The following is a 19,208-nucleotide window of genomic DNA, read 5'->3' as shown; positions in this document are numbered from 1 at the left end:
GCAAGGAAAACATGGCTTCTCAGGTCCCCTGTTGGGAGATCCAGCTGGGGCTGGCCCTAAGGACATGGCAGGCAGGGAGGGAAGGCCTCCATCCAGCCCCCACAGGTCCAGCTCAGGCACACTTCCCTGTCTGAAGCTCCACTTTCTGGTAGTCAGTATATTTGGTGGCTCAGACGGTAAAGAATCTACTTGCAATACAGGAGACCCAGGTTCAATCTCTGTGTTGGGAAGATCCCTTGCAGAAGGGACTGTCAGCCCACTCCAGTATTCTTGTCTGAGGATCCCATGGACAGAGGAGCCTGGCGGGCTGTAGTCCATGGGGTCATAAACAGTTGGACACAACTAAGCAACTAACACTTTCACTTTTACCAGCTGCGTGGTTATTTCCTGGAAGTTCTTTTTAAATCCGCTTAGAGGAGACTTCATATCACGACCACAAATAGAAGAAAAGTCAGTGTCGGATGGTCTTGGCTTCCTGCTTGGAGGCGTCAGACTGACCATCTAAGGGTGACCCCAGAAGCCTCCATGAGCTTCATTCTCTCCACATGCCACAATGCCCTCTCAGATCCCTGGAGGCTGCTGGTCACCCATGGTGTCCCTGTGGTCCCTGCCCCTACTCGGGAAGGGGCATCCAGGGGAGCCCACCCAGCTCACACCTCATGTCGGGGCCGATCTCCAGGACCTGTGGGAAATGCTTCCACCCAGCGGTGGTGGTGGTGGGGTGGTTGACCAGCCTGGAGCAACCACAGAGGCTTCCAGGAAACCTCTTGGGGGGACTTCTAGACAGGGTGGCCCCCTGCACCCCATCAGCATCCTGAGAGAGCAGCTGGAGTGGGGCTCCTCAGACTCTCAGCATGGAGGGTCATGGGATGAGCAGGTTACCAAGCTGTTTGGGTTGTCTGAGCAAGAGAGGGTTGGGGCAGCAACTGCCCTCCTGGGCCTCTGTGTTCATGGGAACCACCCTCTCCACAGCCTTGGCATCCCTGGCTGGGTCCTCTCTTCCTGGGGCCAGCCTCTGTTCATGCCCCAAAGGACCACAGAATGACTGCTCCTGCGGGGTGGGATGGGGACCTGACATCCGAGGAAGGGGGCCTTTTTTTTGGGTGCAGTGCTCTCCTCTCGGCAGATATGGGCTCTGAAAAACAAGTTGTCAAGCCCAGGTTGCCCTCTGTGGGGCCATGTTTCTCATGATGCAGCTGGCTGCCCTCCTCCCCTGTAGGACCCAAAGGTGCCTCCACCACTGGCCGGACAGCCCAGGCTTCTGGGAAGCCTTTGGGGTCCCCCAGCGGCTCATCCTCAGCCGGTGACCTGAGGGAGACCACCCGCACCTTGTGGGTAGGGAGAGTGCAGGGGACGCTAGAGAGAGGACCCCCACATACCACCACTGGGGTGTGTCGAGAGCCTCTGCACAACTCACTGCCCCATTTGCCCTTGCAGCAAGGTGGCTGGGGCAGCCCCAGCACCCACCCACCCATCCAGCACACAGCCCCAGCACCCACCCAGCCCTGGCACCCACTGAGCCTCTGCACCCAGCCCCAGATGTCTCCCTACCCAAAACCGCTGCTTCTCTGCTCCCTGAGGACAGAGATGAGCTGAGAGGCTGCAAACATGTCCCCAGGGCAGCGTGGCAGTGGACTGGTGCCTGTTTTCTCACCTACAGAGGCGGGGGGTAAGTTCTGGCCTCCAGGAGCCCCTAGCAGGGAGCTGGCCCGCAAGACTTGGAGCTTAGAATGGCCGGCTTCTCCGGGCCTCCAAGGATTCTATCAGAGGACAGCACATCGTGGACTATTGGGGCAGACCCGGTTCCTGGGCTCCCAGGACATGCAGAACGGGACCTGGCCTGGGACCTGGCTCCCTTCCCTCCCTAGAGTAGACAAATGGAGAGCCGGCAGTACGCAGGGCAGCAGTTGGGCCTAAGCTTGCCTGATCACAAGCTTGGCAACTGGCAGAGGCAGAACTGAGGCTTGGGATTCCATGAGCCTGGGATGTGGGGCAGGTCCCACCTGGGGGGTCTTCCCTTTGGAGGGACCCGCAGGGCTCCCAATGGGTCCGTCCTCCCAGAACAGATCAGCACAGGCATCAGCAGTATGGCAGTTTTTGCTGGTAGCACACTGAATTGAGCAAAAAGAGGTGTTGAACAGAGTAGAGAGGGCCTCCAGTGAGGAGGCCCATGTGTGAAGTCACTCAGGTTCCCTTTGGCCTGTTTCTGCTTTTGTACAGAGACCCTCTTGGAGCCCATTATGGCCGGGAGCCCCAGGGAGGCTGACGAGGGCTGAGCCTTACTGGTCAGCCTGGGCTCAGGGCATCAGCAGATCTGCTGGCCCTGAAATTATTCAGATGTCCTAGGAAGTTGTCCATCTTGTTTATGTTTCCAGACTTATTGGCATGAAAATTCTCACAGTGCTCTTGCTCTCGCAAGAGATACAATTATATTCTTTTTCATTCCTAACATAAAAGAGAAAGGTACCGCTCACCATGTATGGCATGTGTTTAGAAAGGGTCTGCTCTGCCCTTCACTAATCTCAGCAAGTGTAAGCTCTGTAGGCCCCTATTTCTGGAATGTTAACCAGGGCGATCCAGCCTCTGACCAGCTTAGTTCCCAGCTGCTGGGGCAGGGGTGGGGGGAGAGAGGTTTAAAAGGGCAGTGGGAGGGAGGCTCAGCCGCCCCTGACCTGCTGCGTCTTCAGAATTTCTGATTCTGAGGACATTCATGTCCCTCCTCTCCAGTCAGTGTGGTGAACGGGGAGAAACTTCTGTTCTTCTGATGCTATAAAGCTGCCCCCACTCCCCGGCTGCCTGCAGGTGGCACAAAGGCACCTCCGCAACACCCGGACTTTCAAGAGTGGACCGATGTCCCCGCAGATTCAGCCTCCTGATTGGGGCTTTGCCCTGATAACACTGAGCTGACATCCCTCAGTGTCATGAGTCAGCCTGGCTTCTGTGGGCGTCCACCTCGCTACTCCATGGCCAGGAACAAAAGGGTGACAGTGCAAGCCTCAACCTCATCTTTAAATTCTTGCAAACTAGATCTCGGCTTCAAGTGTGGCTTTAGCCACAGGTGAGTATGTGGCTGGAGTTAGGGTTAGAGGGCGATCTCCTTGCTTTTGATGAGTATGTGTGTGTGTTAGTCGCTCAGTCGTGTCCAACTCTTTGCGACCCCATGGACTGTAGCCCACCAGGCTCCTCTGTCCATGAAATTCTCCAGGCAAGAATACTGGAATGGGTAGCCATTCCCTTCTCCAGGGGGTCTTCCTGACCCAGGGATCAGACTCAGGTCTCCTGCATTGCAGGCGGATCCTTTACGTCTGCCACCAGGGAAGCACTTTTGATGAGTATATGAATCTCATATTAGAAGATGCAGAAGAGATTCATTCAAAATTAAAGTCAAGGAAACAACAAGGTGAATCATGCTTGAAGAATATAACATTACTCTGCTCCAAAGTGTCTTCAACCAGAAATTATCAACGAAGTGAGAAATTCTTGGGAATGTTAAACAGTTTTTTTAGGCATCTGAAACATTTACTCACATTGTTTATTTTACTGCTGCATGGTTGATTTACGGTATTAGTTTCAGGTATACAACATAGTGATTCAACACTTTAATGGATTATACTCCATTTAAAGTGATTACAAAATAATGGCTATATTTTCCTGTGCTGTACAGTAAATCCCTGTTGCTTATCTATGTTTATACACAGTAGTTTGTATCTGTTAATCCTATACTCTTGTCTTGCCCCTCTCCCGCCTTCTCCCCACTGGTAGCCATTAGTTTGTTCTCATATATGTGAGTCTGATTCTGTTTAAATGTATTCACTAGTTTGTTTTATTTTGAAGTTTCCATGTACAGGGAATTCCCTGGTGGTCCAGGGGTTAGGTAGGACTCAGTGCTTTCACTGCGGGGACCCAGGTTCAATTCCTGGTTGGAGAACTAAGATCCTGCAAACTTCATGGCCAAAAAAAGGCATCACATATAAGTAATAACATGTGGTATTTGTCTTTTCCTATCTGACTGATTTCACTAAGCATAGTAATCTCTATGTCCATCCACATTATTGTAAGTTGCAGAATTTCAGTCTTTTTATGGCTGAGTAGTATTCCATTGAGTATATATACATCACATTTTCTTTTTAAAATATTTATTTATTTACTTGACTGTGCCAGATCTTGGTTGCGGCATGCAATCTCTTAGCTGTAGCATGTGGTATCTAGTTCCCTGAACAGGCATCAGACCCAGACCCCCTGCACTGGGAACTCAGAGTCTTAATCATTGGACCACCAGGAAAGTCCTCCGTATGCCATGTCTTCTTTATTCTTTCATCTGTTGTTGTTTTTTTCCCAACAAAAGGTCTTACATATTTATCACTAAGCCAAAGCAGTAGTGCAAAAACACTGACGCAAAGAGAAAAATCATTTCCCACTAAAACACATCCAGCTTTTCAAACAGTAAGTGATGTTCTCAGAGTGATACAGTAAGATGCAAGTGACCTTGACACAGCATAAATCTGTGCCACCTCCCATGAGGGCTCCTTATAGACCCAGCCTGGTTCTTCTCCAATGTCTTCTCTTGTAGTTGTACCTGATTTTATTACCAGTTTTCATTTAAATCCATTGAGGAATGGGACAATCCTGCTTTTGCTTCTTGTCCTGGAATTACTTGATCCTGAAAGTCTTGTGAGAAGACCTGCTGCTATGTCACTTCAGTCGTGTCCGACTCTGTGCAACCCCAGAGATGGCAGCCCAACAGGCTCCCCCGTCCCTGGGATTCTCCAGGCAAGAACACTGGAGTGGGTTGCCGTTTCCTTCTCCAATGCATGAAAGTGAAAAGTGAAAGTGAAGTTGCTCAGTCATGTCCGAGTCTTAGCGACCCCATGGACTGCAGCCTACCAGGCTCCCCCATCCATGGGATTTTCCAGGCAAGAGTACTGGAGTGGGGTGCCATTGCCTTCTCCGGTGAGAAGAGCTGGCAGGGAGTAAATTGAACCCTGATAGGATATGGCAGAGAAGAGACGAGATCCATTCATCTGTTGATGGACACAGGTTCAAAACATTTATTCATATGATTTTGATCATGCTATGTCAAATGAAAACAAACGCTGTGGAATTGTTCTTATCTTTTTAAAAAGAAAAAGAGTAAGTAATCTATTATTTCTTATGGGCAACTGTGTGATTTCTTAGTGAAACCAGAAGAAAGCTCTGGAATTCCTTCTTTTCTTTTTGTGCAAAAAGTTATGCCAAATCTCACAGTTCCGTTGGTTTCCCTAGAGTAAAAAGTCTGTTTCCTTTCATACTAATATGCTCAGATGTTTTCTTGGAAGTGTCATGATTAAGATTAATCCTCCAGGACACATTTCTGGGTCAGCTAGCTGGGCTGTCCTGTTCATTCTGTGTCCCCAGTTCCTTCCTCTGTAAACCTGCAGCCCGAGTAGCCAGCCATCTTCACAGGAAGAATCTACTCACTTGACATGTAGTTATTTTAAAGTGCTAGGCCACCACCAGGCTCAGAGAAATGGGAATGAATACAGAATCCTGCCCTCTTGATAAGTGGTGTCCTCAGCCTCACCCCCTACCCTGACCTACAGCTGACCTCACATTCTGCTGGGGTCCACTCCTCCCTGCCTGTCCCCTTCTCCTGCCCCCTCCTCCAATGGCACATCCTGGGGCTCAGCCCCTTTTATGGTCCCCCTTTAAGAAAATTATTTGCTTATTATTTTTGGCTGCCCTGGGTCTTCGTTGCTGCCTGAGGGCTTCCTGTAGTTGCAGAGAGCTGGGGTTACTATTCCTTGAGGGCGCTGGCTTCAGTAGTTGTGTCTCGAAGGATTTGTTGCTCCACTGCATGTGGGATCTTCCAGGACCAGGGATTGACCCCGTGTCCCCTGCATTGGCAGGTGGATTCTTAACCACTGGACCACCAGCGAAGCCCTATGGTTTTGATTTCATTGCATTTGGGTTTGCTATTTCCCTCCTGTTCTTTCTCTCACTTTGGCCATGCATTTAAAAGGAAGCCTTCGTATTTCATACAGATTTTCTATCCTTTCAATGAGAAAGAAGGACTTTCCAGTGATTGAAAACATCTCGTTGCTGAAAATGGGGCTCCTCCTTCCTAATCTTTGATTTATCTTTGGCTACAAACGCCCTAAAAAAAAGTGTATTGGATGAACCGGCTCCCTACTCCCCAGCCCTAGGCCCCTCCGTGGTCCAGGGCTCCAGTTTCCCACACAGGCAGCTTCGAGGGCTGGAGAGGGGGTGTTCCCCCCACCCCGTGCTCAGAGAGGCAGCCTAGTAACTGCTTCCCACTCTGGCCTGAGGGTACACGTGGAGGCTGTGAGGCAGCGCACATGGATGAAGGACCAGCCTTGCGTTCAGCTGCTGGGTCACCGGCAACTCGGGGCATCGCAGGGAGAGTTGCCTCCACGTGCACCTGCAGGAAGCCGCGCCTCCGGGAGTCGCCAGCAGGAGGCGCGCGGCTGCGGCCCGTCGAGGTCGGCAGCACCGCCACCTGCTGGCCGCGCGGTGAACCGAGGCTGCGCGGGCCCTGCGTTCCCAGCGTCCCGGGGGCGGCAGGGTTCTTCCTTAAGAAAGTACCTGGACTTTCCCCGGGAAGTCTGAGCTGCCCTGTGCCAGGAGTCCACAGGGTGTCCTCCTCTGTTCCGCCCTCTGCTGCTCCACCCTGTTCTAGTTCCGGGTCTGAAGACGCTCTACCCTCTGTAAGGACCCCTTCAGGACTTTCATTTTCCAGAAGTATTCTGGGTGTTCTTGCTTTTTAAAATTTATTTTATTCAAGTATAGTTGATTCACAATGTTGTAGTTGATTTTACAATGTTGTAGTTGATTTACAGTGTTGTGTTAATTTATTTCTTCTTTTTTGGGGGGGGAGGGGGAGGCCTCTCAACGCAGCATTGTGGGGTCTTAGTTCCGCAGCCAGGGATTGATCCTGTGCCCCCCTGCATTGGAAGCATGGAGTCTTAACCACTAGACCATCAGGGAAGTCCCTGTTCTTGCTTTTTAATGTATTAATTTTATCTACCTTTTGAAAAGCTTATTGAGGTATGATTTTTAAAGTGAAATGCTTCCATTTCTAGAGTGCAGTCGGATGAGTCAACAAACGTATAGCCGAAAAGTCCCAGCCGCCCCTCCCTGCCCGTCCACTCACTGGAGTCTTGCCTGTTTCTGGATTTCATGTAAATGGAATCTTGCTGTCCATCCCCTTGCACGTCTTTCGGCATAAGGAGGTCCAGATCCTTCCAGGGTGCTGCTCCTTTCAGCAGTTCACTGCCTTGTACCCGCAAGCAGCACCCAACCCGCCACTCAGCTTGTGCTTCCTTCCCTGCTGGTGGACGCTGGGTGGGGTTTGCCCTGGTGGATGAGCTGCTACCAGCAAGCATGTTCAGGGCTGTGTGTTTCTGTGCTTCCAGTTATCTTAACTGAAGACCTGGGTGCAGTGGAGTTTAGGGGACGTGGGGTATGGAATATGACTGACACTGTCAGATCTGCCAGATCATTTTCCTAAGTGGCTCTTGTATAGTTGACATATTCTATATTTCTACCAGCAAGGTGTGAAACCTCCAGTTGCCCTACCTCCTGGTTAACACTAGGGATTTCTGGTCTTTTTAACATGTGTTTATTTCTCTGGCTGTGCTGGGTCTTAGTTGTGGCGCACAAGATCTCTGTTGCATCACGTGGGATCCTTACTTGTGGCATTTGAACTCTTAATTGGGGCACGCAAACTCTTAGTTGCTGCAGCATGTGGGATCTAGTTTCCTGCCCATGGATTGAACTAGGGGCCCATGCCCTGGGAGCACTGGACCACCAGGGAAGTCCCTATTTTGGTATTTTTAAAGCTAGCAATTATACTCCAGTAAAAAGAATAAAAGAAAAAAAAATAAAGATAGTGAGTGGGTAGTGATGCCCCATTGTGTGTGTCCTGGTTTTTATTTGGAAAATAATTTAGGACCTCAGAAAAGTTGAGAAATTAGTATAGAGAGTTCCCATATACCTTCCACCCAGGTTCTCCTGGGCTTTACCTGCAATGCAAGAGACACGGGTTCAACCCTGGGTCAGGAAGTTTCCCTGGAGAAGGAAACCGCAACCCACTCCAGTATTCTTGCCTGGAAACTCCATGGACAGAGGGGCCTGGCGGGCTGCAGTCTACAGGGTTGCAAAGAGTGGACACAACTGAGCAACCGAACACTACTGCCAAGTCCTCCTGATGCTCACAACTAACACAGCCTTACGAGATTCTGCAGAGCAGGCAGCTGCTTGGCCACAGCACTGGCCACTACAAGACTTACTCAGGTGTGGGTGGCTTTCCCACAATGCCCTTTGCCCCGGACCCACATGGCCTTTGGTCATCATGGCTCCTGTGTCCATTCCAATCAGTCCTGGATATTCAGGGTTTGCCTGTTGCCCATAACCTTGACACTTCTGAAGTTTATTTTGTTGATTGCCCCTTAACTTGGACATGTCTAATGTTTTCTCCAGATTACAATGAGCTCATACATTTTGGCAAGAAGTGCTGTGTCCTTGGGCATCGTAACAGGGATAACACAGCATCCATCTGTCTCTTGGCCAGCAATGTTCACCTTGATATCATGGTAAGGTGGATTTCTGTGTCGTAAAGTCACTATAATCAATAAATATCCAGTAGGAAGCTATTTAGAGACTCTGACAACATCCTCTTTCTCATCACACATTCTCATCACTAATTTCAGCATCTATCCATGGGCCTTGTCTACAGTTCTCACTGTTGTGGAGCCCCCTACCAAGGTCACAGGTGTGAGGCTTTGTACCAAGGTCACAAGTGTGGAGCTCTGCACCAAGGTCATCTCCGGAACTGACTGAACCCCAGAGCAACCGTTGCCATGAGCCCCCTGGATCTAAACCAGCCAGTTCTCAAGCCCCATGTTAGGTAAAAATACCCGCCCTAACTGTTAGGTAGTTAGAATAGGAAAAAGGAGTCCAAAATGGCGGCGGCTAAAAGACAAAGAAGGGAGAAGCCCACGAAAATAGAACAAAGGAATGTCCGAGGACAGGAGTGAGGACCTCAGATAAAACAAACAGCACTCCCGGCCAGCCCAGTTTACACAGGGCAGACTCAGGAGAGGAGACAAATGTGTAAAAGGAAGAAGCCTAGAAGGATTGGGGGCTTCTCTTCTCTTCACATCTTTCGAGTCAGCCCGCCCTCACGCCTCAAGGATATATTTTCCTTTGCTTTCTAAATAAAACTGAGCTGTAACATGGAGCTGGTCTGTAACATGTAAAGGAAGAAATAAAACTGGCATAATTCACATATGATGGTTGTGTTTGTACATGAAACAATGTAATTCAGAAATACAATATTAGAGTCAGTAAGAGAGTTTAGCAAGGTAGCTGTACATAAAATCAGTATACAAACTCCAATTGTATTTCTGTAAAGCAGCAAATTCTTAAAATTATGATTTACAATAGCATCAAACAAAGTCAAATATCCATGAATAAATCAGACAAATATACAAAAGGATAGACTAAGGATATACAAAACCTCTAGAGGAAAAGAAAATAGAAAATTTCAGAGACATTTATCAATTTAAATGGACTTAACACTGGTCTGTCTGAGGAAATTACATGGGGCTGTAACACAGGTCCATCCATCGCTTCAGATTTTTGCTGAGGTGAGACAGAACCGAGGAAATTACAATATTCCCCCAACACTAACCAATCACCTAATGCCAGCCTTCCAGCAGGAATGTTCTCTGTCTTGAGACTATAAAAATTGGCTACTAGCCCAGGGAAGGGGTCGGCTCTCCCTTGAGCCGGCCTGCAGTTTTAACAGTGGATGCTCCCTGGTCTGTCAGGGGGTCGGCCTGCTGTACTTGAAGTGCCCTCATTATCTCCGCTCTTTGTTCTGAATAAACTCACTCCTTTCTGAAATACTCTGTGTCTGGAAATTCTTTTCCACCCTGAGCTCATCAGTTCAGTTCAGTTCAGTCACTCAGTCATGTCCGACTCTTTGCGACCCCATGAATCGCAGCAAGCCAGGCCCCCCTGTCCATCACCAAGTCCTAGAGTTCACTCAAACTTATGTCCATCGAGTTGGTGATGCCATCCAGCCATCTCATCCTCTGTCATCCCCTTCTCCTCCTGCCCCCAATCCCTCCTAGCATCAGGGTCTTTTCCAGTGAGTCAACTCTTCGCATGAGGTGGCCAAAGTATTGGCGTTTCAGCTTTAGCATCAGTCCTTAAAATAAAAAGTTAAGAAAATGATAAAAAATTCAAGATCATGAAAACTTACCCTATATTTTCTTCTTAGAGTTTTATAGTGTTATGTCTTACATTTAGGCCATTATTCTAATTTTTGTAGGTGGTGGGAAGTGAAGGTCTAACTTCATTCTTTTGCATGTGGCTAGCCAGTTGTCTGGCTTCTCAGGTGGCTCATAAAGAATCTGCTTGCCAAGCAGGAGATGTGGGTTCAATCCCTGAGTAGGGAAGATACTCAAGAGAAGGAAATGGAAACCCACTCCAGTATTCCTGCCTGGGAAATCCCATGGATAAAGGAACCTAGTGAGCTACAGTCCATGGGGTCACAAAGAGTTGGACACAACTTAGTGACTAAACAAAAGCCAGTTTCCCAGCACCATTTGTAGAAGAGGAAGTTTTTTCTGCATTGAATGGTCCTGGAACCCTTGGTGAAAACCAATTTGCCATAGCTATATGTTATTTCCAGACACTTGGTCCTACCCCATTCATCTCTGTTATCTGTCCTATGCTGTTTTGATCATATTAACTTTGTAAGTTTTGAGATAAGTATGTCTTCCCTCTGAAAAAGACATATTGTTTTGGCTATTCAGAGGCCCTTGCAATTACATGTGAATTTTAGGATTAATTTTTCCATTTCTGCAAAAAAAAAAAAAAAAAGGATGTAGGAATCTTAATAGGGATTCCAGTGAATCTATAGACAGTTTTGGGAAGGTACTGCTCCCTTTCCAAAGCTTCCCAGGTGGTGCTAGTGGTAAAGAACCTGCCTGCCAACGCAGAAGACTCAGGTTCAAATTCTGGGTTTAGAAGGTCCGCTGGAGGAGGGAATGGCAACCCCCTTGGGTTGGCAAGATCCCCTGGAGAAGGGCATGGCAACCCACTCCAGTATCTTGCCTGGAGAATCCCATGGACAGAGGAGCCTTGTGGGCTACAGTCCATGGGGTAGCACGGAGTCAGACATGACTGAGCAACTAAGCATGAACACCCCTTTACCAATATTGCCTTTCAATCCACAAATGTAGGATGGATGTCTTTGCATTTATTTTGATCTTCTTTAATTTCTTTCAGCAATCGTGTGTAGTTTCTGATGTCCTTTACTTCCTTGGTTGAATTTGTTCATAGGTATTTTATTCTTTTGAATGCTGCTATAAATGGATCTTTTCAGACTGCTCATTGTGATTGTACAGAAATATAACGCATTTTGTGTGTTAATTTTGTGTTCTGAAATTTGTTAAATATGCTTATTAGCTGTAGTAGTTATGGAAGAATTATTTATGACTTTTCTATGTATGAGATCAAGTCACCTCTGAACACTGATAGTTTTACTTCTGCCTTTCCAATTTGGTTGCCGTTTTTTCTTTCTTTCTTTTCTTTTTTCTTTTAATTGCTTTGGTGAGAACTTCCAATACAATATTGAACAGAAGTGGTGAGAGGGCAGTTTATGTGTTTGTATTCATGTTTTAAGTTTTACTACAAAGAACAAGGAAAGGACATCCAAAAGGCCACAAGCCATTCAGAAAAGTTGGAAAGTTATTGGAAAAGAGACAGAGAAAGCAAAAATTCTCTGTTTTATCATGGGACAGAGAAAAATGTGTCATTGTAACTTTTATTAAGTATGAATATCTGTTTAATCCTATTTATTTATGTTCTCTTTTATATATGTCTTAGATTTATGTTGGAGAAGGCAATGGCACCCCACTCCAGTACTCTTGCCTGGAAAATCCCATGGATGGAGGAGCCTGGAAGGCTGCAGTCCATGGGGTCGCTGAGGGTCGGACACGACTGAGCAACTTCACTTTCACTTTTCACTTTCATGCATTGGAGAAGGAAATGGCAACCCACTCCAGTGTTCTTGCCTGGAGAATCCCAGGGACGGCGGAGACTGGTGGGCTGCCGTCTATGGGGTCGCACAGAGTCGGACACGACTGAAGCGACTTAGCAGCAGCAGCAGCATTTATGTTCTTTTTTATATATGTCTTAGATTTATGTATATTAAGAATACAAAATATTATTATTATGGCCCACAGATTTTTTTATATAAAAAGTTAAAATAATAGACAAGATAAATTAATATATCAAGAATTAAAAAATCATAAAATATTGATATGTTTAACACATATTTTTGTTTAATTAGTCCTACTATTAATTACTACTAATGCCATGTTAATTAGTCATTGTTATTCTGTTTAAAAATAGCATTTATGGGAATTGCCTGGTGGTCTAGTGTTTAGGAGGCCCCACTAAGATCCCAAAAGTCTTACACTGTGGCCTAAATAAATAAAAGTAGCATTCATGTAACTGAGAAGTAAATAATATGGACGAATATATAGTTTAAAAAACTCTTGTTTCTCATATTTTTATGTTAAGGTAACAACAGGTATTATACTGTATTATATAATTGTTTATTATGTACTTGATACATATGTTGTTTTGTTTTCTTTTCTTTTTTGGAATTTAGTTCCCCGACCAGGGTTTGAACCCACACTTGGTAGTGAATGTAAGTAATCCTAACCACTGGACCACCAGGGAATTCCGTATGTGCTGTTTTAGGTATTGCACATGGTAGGAAACGTCGCAGGGCTGGGTCCCTCGTTGGACAGCAAGAGGCTGGTTCTGGAGGTGGGAGCGAGCCTCAGGCACCACCCGGAGCAGACATCTCGGGAGGTATGCTTTTCTCTGGCCCAAGTGTGGCCATGTAGGAGCCCTGAGAGAGTATCCAGGAGAGAGGATGGGAGGGGTCACCAGGGAACCCCACAAAGCTTGGGACAGATAGCATTGCCCGCATGCAGGGACTGTGTCCCTCCTACCCCAGGGTGCCCGCCCCTCCCTGGAGGCAGGGTTCACTTCCCACTTCCACCTCCTCTTCTGCTTCTAGAAGGAAACTTCCCAGGCTTCACATGGGGGAGAAAGGGAACTGCCTCAGAAGAAACAGAAAAGATGGTCAACTCCAGGGGGTGGAGAATTCTTCAACCCCCTGGGCCTCTGGAGGTGTCCCAGGTGGTGAGCCCAGCCCACCAGTATCCAAGAACAGAATCCCCAACCTCCTTTGTCTTTGAGTAGCTCCACCTGGAGCTGATCCATGTCCTCACTTTCCCAGAAAGTGGGCCAAGAAGTTCTGGCCAGGGGGATGTTGGCCATGGAGACTGCCCTCCTCCTTCTCCATCCTCAGCTCACAGGTGGGACATGAAGCTGGACAGGAGCCCCTGACAAGGATACAAGAAAGAGAGTCAGATGGGGTCCCAAGTCCTGGGGACCCCTCACCCAGCCCTAGACCACCACTACTGAAGAGGGGAAACGTCTGCAGCCTTTTAAAGCCACTTCAATTAGGTGAGTTTCCCGAAACTGTCAGTCGAGCTGCATCCCCAAAGGACAGCATCCCCCAAGGAAAGTTCCCGAGACAGCAGGGTGAGAGGAGACCAGAGTAGACACAGGACAGGAGCCTGGGTGGAAGTGTCAGTGCAGAACGCAAAAGAAAGGCCTTTAGAAATCTGTAATTGCACTAAAATGGGGGGAGGGGGAGCTGTAACATGTGAAGGAACATTATCCATGAGAAAGTCAGAAAAAACCAACATGAACTCAGAGAGGTAAACAACCCAGCCATTCTCCACCTCTCTGTGGACAATGACCCCCATCCTACAGTTTAACTAAATTTTTTAAAACCAAATGAATTAAGAGCTTTATTGACGTCACAGTATACTCAGGAATAATTTTAAAACATTACAGCTGAAAGAGAATGACCTGTTTATGATCTTGTCATGCACTGTTTTCTTTGAAAAGAAAGTAATACAAAGAAATCCTATTGAGTAACTTGGAGCAGCATTTGGGGAAAAAGTACTTCTATTTAAAATTTTAAAAATTATGATTTCACCTACACAGTCACTCTGTTCCTCTATAATGAGATAAGCCCTTAAAGCTCATGTGACTTTGTTAACATCATGGCATTGTCATCACATAATTTCTTGGTGTTTTCCATGAAGAGGGTTGATCATCCCGAACAGGACTGATCCCACTGAGGTTTCCATGCAGCTCATCAATTTTGCTACCATCTGGACTCCTTTTGGACTGGACCCATTGGTCTGCCTGTCCCTCCAGCAACTGTCCTGCTCTGTGCTGACATCCTGTGTCACAGAATGGCCTGCAATTTCCTTTCAAGGCTGCTTCCCTTAGCCCTCTTCCTCCCTCTGATCCTTACACTAGGCAGTTTGCTTTCACCCTACAAATAACTAATGTTGGAGAGGGTGTGGGGAAAAGGAAGCCCTTCTACAGTGTGGCTGCAGATGTAAGTTGTTGCAGCCACTGTGAAAACCAGTGTGGAGGTTCCTCAGGAAACTAAAAAGAGATTGCCATATGACCCAGCAATCCCACTCCTGGACATCTATCCAGAAAAACTCTAATCCAAAAAGGTACATGCATTATTCACAATAGCCAAGACATGAACACAATCCAAATGTCCATGGACCAATAAAAGGATAAAGAAGATGTATATATACACAGTGAAATACTTCTCAGCCATAGAAAAGTATGAAATAATGTCGTTTGCAGCAACATGAATATTCTTAGAGATTAATGTACTAAGTGAATTATGTCAAAGAAAGACAGATACTATGATATCACTCATGTGTGGAATCTAAAACATGGCACAAATGAACTTATCTACAAAACAGAAACAAACCCACAGACATGGAGAACAGAGTTGTGGTTGCCAAGAAGGAGGGGCTGAAGGAAGGATGAAGTGGGAGTTTGGGGTTAGCGGATGCAAACTAGTGTATATAGAATGGATGAAAAACAAGGTCCTAAGCATCACTGATGCTTAAGCTGAAACTCCAATACTTTGGCTCCCTCGTGCAAAGAGTTGACTCATTGGAAAAGACCCTGATGCTGGGAGAGATTGGGAGCAGGAGGAGAAGGGGATGACAGAGGATGAGGTGGCTGGATGGCATCACCGACTCAATGGACATGAGTTTGAGTGAACTCTGGGAGTTGGTGATGGACAGGGAAGCCTGGCATGCTGCGATTCATATGAAGCAGTTTACTTCATAGATCAACAGTTTATTATAAACAGATGTAACTCAGGGATGGCCAGATGGCACAGGTATGTAGGGCCAGGTGTATGGACCAGGCATGGAGCTTCCATGTTTTCTCTGGGCACAACATTCCCTGAATTTCTGTATGTTCATCCATCCAGAAGTGCTCCCAGCCCTATCCTTTGGGGTTTTCATGGGCATAACTGGTTAATTAGCCATTGGTGATTGAGCTCAATATTCAGTGCCCCTGCCAACCTCCCCAGAGGTCAGAGGGTGAGGCTGAGAGTCCCAACCATCTAATCACTTGGTTGGTTCCCCTGGCAACCAGCCCCCACCCCTAGGAGCTTTCCAAAGACCACGTTGTTAAAATAAACTCAGGTGTGATGGAAAGAGGCATGTTATGAATATCAAAATGCACCTTTATCACTCTTCTGACTTAGAAAATTTAAGGGTTTTAGGAACATTGTATCAGAAGGTGAAGGTGAAGTCGCTCAGTTGTGTCCGACTCTTTGTGACTGCATGGACTGTAGCCTACCAGGCTCCTCCATCCATGGAATTTTCCAGGCAAGAGTACTGAAGTGGGTTGCCATTCCCTTCTCCAGGGGATCATCCCTACCCAGGGATTGAACCCAGGTCTCTGGCATTGCAGGCAGACGCTTTACCATCTGAGCCGCCAGGGAAGCCCATCAGAAGCTAGGGACAAAGACAAAATGACTATTTCTTATTATAAATAATACTATAAAAGAGCTTAATTAACAAAAATAAGGGATGAAAGGTAAATTTAAGAATATCTACTGGAGGGCTTCCTTGGTGGTCCAGTGGTTAAGAATCTACCTGCCAGTGCAGGGGACATGGGTTTGATCCCTAGTCTGGTAAGATCCCAAATGCTACTTGGGGCTTTCCTGGCAGCTCATTGGTAAAGAATCTGCCTGAATAGTTTGAGACCTGGTTCAATCCCAGGGATGGGAAGATCTCCATCTGGGAGAAGGAAATGGCAACCTGCTCCAGTATTCTTGCCTGGAGAATTCTAGGGACAGGGGAGCGTGTGGGCTACAGTCCATGGGGTCACAAAGAGTCAGACATGACTTAGCGACTAACACTCACTGGGAAGATCCCAAATGCCACAGAGCAACAAAGCCTGTGTGCCACAACTACTGAGCCCACATGCCAAGGGCCCATGCTCCATAACAACAGAAACTACCACAATGAGAAGCAGAGTGGCCACAGCTTGCTGCAACTAGAGAAAGTCTGAGAAGCAATGAAGACCCACTGCATCCAAAAGTATTAATAAATAAATTAAACTTTAAAAAGAATATTTACCAGAAATAGAGGTAAACACTATGTGAGAACAGAAAATTAAAATTAGAGGTCCAGTCAGAATGTAAAAGGAATTTCATCAAGACAGAACATAGACTATGGAGGGGGCTTGTTCTTCACAAAGTTCCAAAACTAAAGGACATGAATATGTAGAATGGAGAGAACCACTGTGTGCACAGTACCATGATCAAAGCCCACATCAAGGTATATTGTTGTGTTATTTGAGAACACCAAGAATAAAGATGTGATGAGAGAGTTGGACTATAAAGAAAGCTGAGTGCTGAAGAATTGATGCATTTGAACTGTGGTGTTGGAGAGTCCCTTGGACTGCAAGGAGATCCAACCAGTCCATCCTAAAGGAAATCAGTCCTGAATATTCACTGGAAGGATTGATGCTGAAGTTGAAGCTCCAATACTTTGGCCACCTGATGCAAAAAACTGACTCGTTGGAAAAGACCCTGATGCTGGGAAGGATCGAAGGCAGGAGGAGAAAGGGATGACAGAGGATGACATGGTTGGATGCCATCACCGACTCAATGGACATGAATTTGAGCAAGCTCTGGGAGTTGGTGATGGACAGGGAAGCCTGGTGTGCTGCAGCTCATGGGGTCGCAAAGAGTTGGACACTACTGAGCTACTGAACTGAACTGAAGGATAACGAGAAAATCCTAAAATCTTTCAGAGAGAACAAATATCACACACAAATGGTGAAGAATCATAATGACTTTGACCTTTTACACAGCAGCCCTGGAAGCCAACAGTCAAAAACTATGACTTCAGAAAGTTTGAAGGAAAAGTATTTCCAATTTAGAATTCTATACCCTACCAAACTATCCACAGGTGATGAACAGAATAAACATATTTCAGACAAGCACCCTTCTCAGGAAGCTACTGATTTCAGCAAAATAAGAGAGTAAACCACAAAGGGGTTCCAGGAAAAGGGAACCATACAGGAGAAAGGCCAAGAGTCAGAGGAATGATGGCAGAGGAAGGGTCAAGAGGGCAGTGCTGTGAGTGGGTTGAAAATGCCATCAGTCTGCAGTGAAAAGGGGGTTCCAGAAATTAAACAGTTCTGATGTGTTTGAGCCTTTGGAAAATGTTATTGATAAGCAGGTGACAAAGAAAACAAGCCACATAAAATTCCAGGCACAAGAGAAATACTAGGTCACTATGAAGAGAAAGAGGATTTCCCTGGTGGCTCAACGGTAAAGAATCTGCCTGCCAAAGCAGGAGACATACAAATTCGAATCCTGGGTCAGGAAGATCCCCTGGAGGAGGAAATGGCAATGCACTCCAATATTCTTGCCTGAAAATACCATGGACAGAGGAGTCGGGTGGGCTACGGTTCATGGGGTCCCAAAGAGTCCGAGACAACTTAGCGACCAAAACAAATGAAGAGAAAGTAGAGAAGGAGATATAATTTTTAAGCCCTCATTGTGAACAGTTGTGAAAATGTAGGGGTGGGGTGAGGTGGGCAGAGAGTTGTTTGGAGAGCATGCTTCTCCTTGACCTTAATGGGAAGTCCATAGAAATGTCTAAATTTATTTTATGTTTTTTACTTTTTATAAAGTAGTCACAAATATATTCATTATTTATTTGGCTGCACTGGGTCTTATGTTGGCAAGTGGGATCCATTTTCCTGAGCAGGTATCAAACCCAGGCCTCTGTACCGGGGTCCAGCCCTGGTTGGATCCAGGGATTCCTTCAGGATGACGGCGTTGGCGAAAAGGGATAGCGTCAATGGAGAGAATCAGAGGCCTAATTATAATTGATTTATGTGGGAAATTAATATACCCCCACGCTCCAATTACTTTGGCCTGAAGAAAGAGTAGAGACAAAAGGAAAGAAAAGGAGACAAGAAAGAACGACATGGGGAGACCAAGCTTAGTGAGCAGGGTCCGTAGCTTTATTTCCAGCAGGGGCTTTTATACCCAAAATTGTACATAGAAGATAATAGAGGATGTAAAGTCATGCAAGGTCAGCAGACCTTGAAACCAGGCTTTTCTTCAGATACAAAGGCTTTATGATTTACATCATCTTCTGGTCAGGAGACCTGCTAACATTTTTATTCTGATAAGAGTTAGTCAACCAGAAAAACTTATTTTCTCCAAAGGTGACTTTAGAGTTTAGTACCACTCCCCAAAAGCGCTAGGCAAAGTTGCATTCCTATAGGGCAAGGGTGCAGTGGGGGTAATTAAAGGAAGAATTTATTAGCTCAGGAGTCTAAGGTTATTGCTAACATTAAAGTTTCTACTTATATAAACTATATTAATCAATACACTCTCAGGGACACAGTGGGTGGGAAATATGGAAACTTGGCAGCAGGCATTAACTCGACAAAGAATTCGTCTATTGATTTTATTTTAACAATTTCTAACTCCCTGGGAGGCTCTGCGTTGTAACTGAGTCTCCTTGTGCCTCACATACGGCTGGAAGGTCGCAAACAATCACATGCATAGCTGTAGGAGTCCGGAAACCTGTTAGGCAGGTCAGAAGGCTTTCTGAGGGGATCACAATTGTAACACACCTTATTATACCCTGGAGACTTAGTAACTAGAGCTCTAAGTTGCTTTTCTTACAGATAAGAGTGGTTGGGGATAGCCCCTCGTGACTGTCAAAGGAGTTGGTGAAAGTCAT

At 46.4% G+C, this 19,208-nt stretch overlaps 1 pseudogene; it reads right to left on the bottom strand.

The window, feature by feature from the left end:
- Window positions 1–4,527: 4,527 nt before the first annotated feature.
- Window positions 4,528–5,434, bottom strand: LOC129654295 (60S ribosomal protein L39-like; annotated as a pseudogene).
- Window positions 5,435–19,208: the final 13,774 nt, after the last annotated feature.

Source organism: Bubalus kerabau, chromosome 5, assembly GCF_029407905.1.
Source record: "Bubalus kerabau isolate K-KA32 ecotype Philippines breed swamp buffalo chromosome 5, PCC_UOA_SB_1v2, whole genome shotgun sequence".
NCBI lineage: Eukaryota > Metazoa > Chordata > Mammalia > Artiodactyla > Bovidae > Bubalus > Bubalus kerabau.
This window is presented reverse-complemented; position numbering and strand designations above follow the sequence as displayed.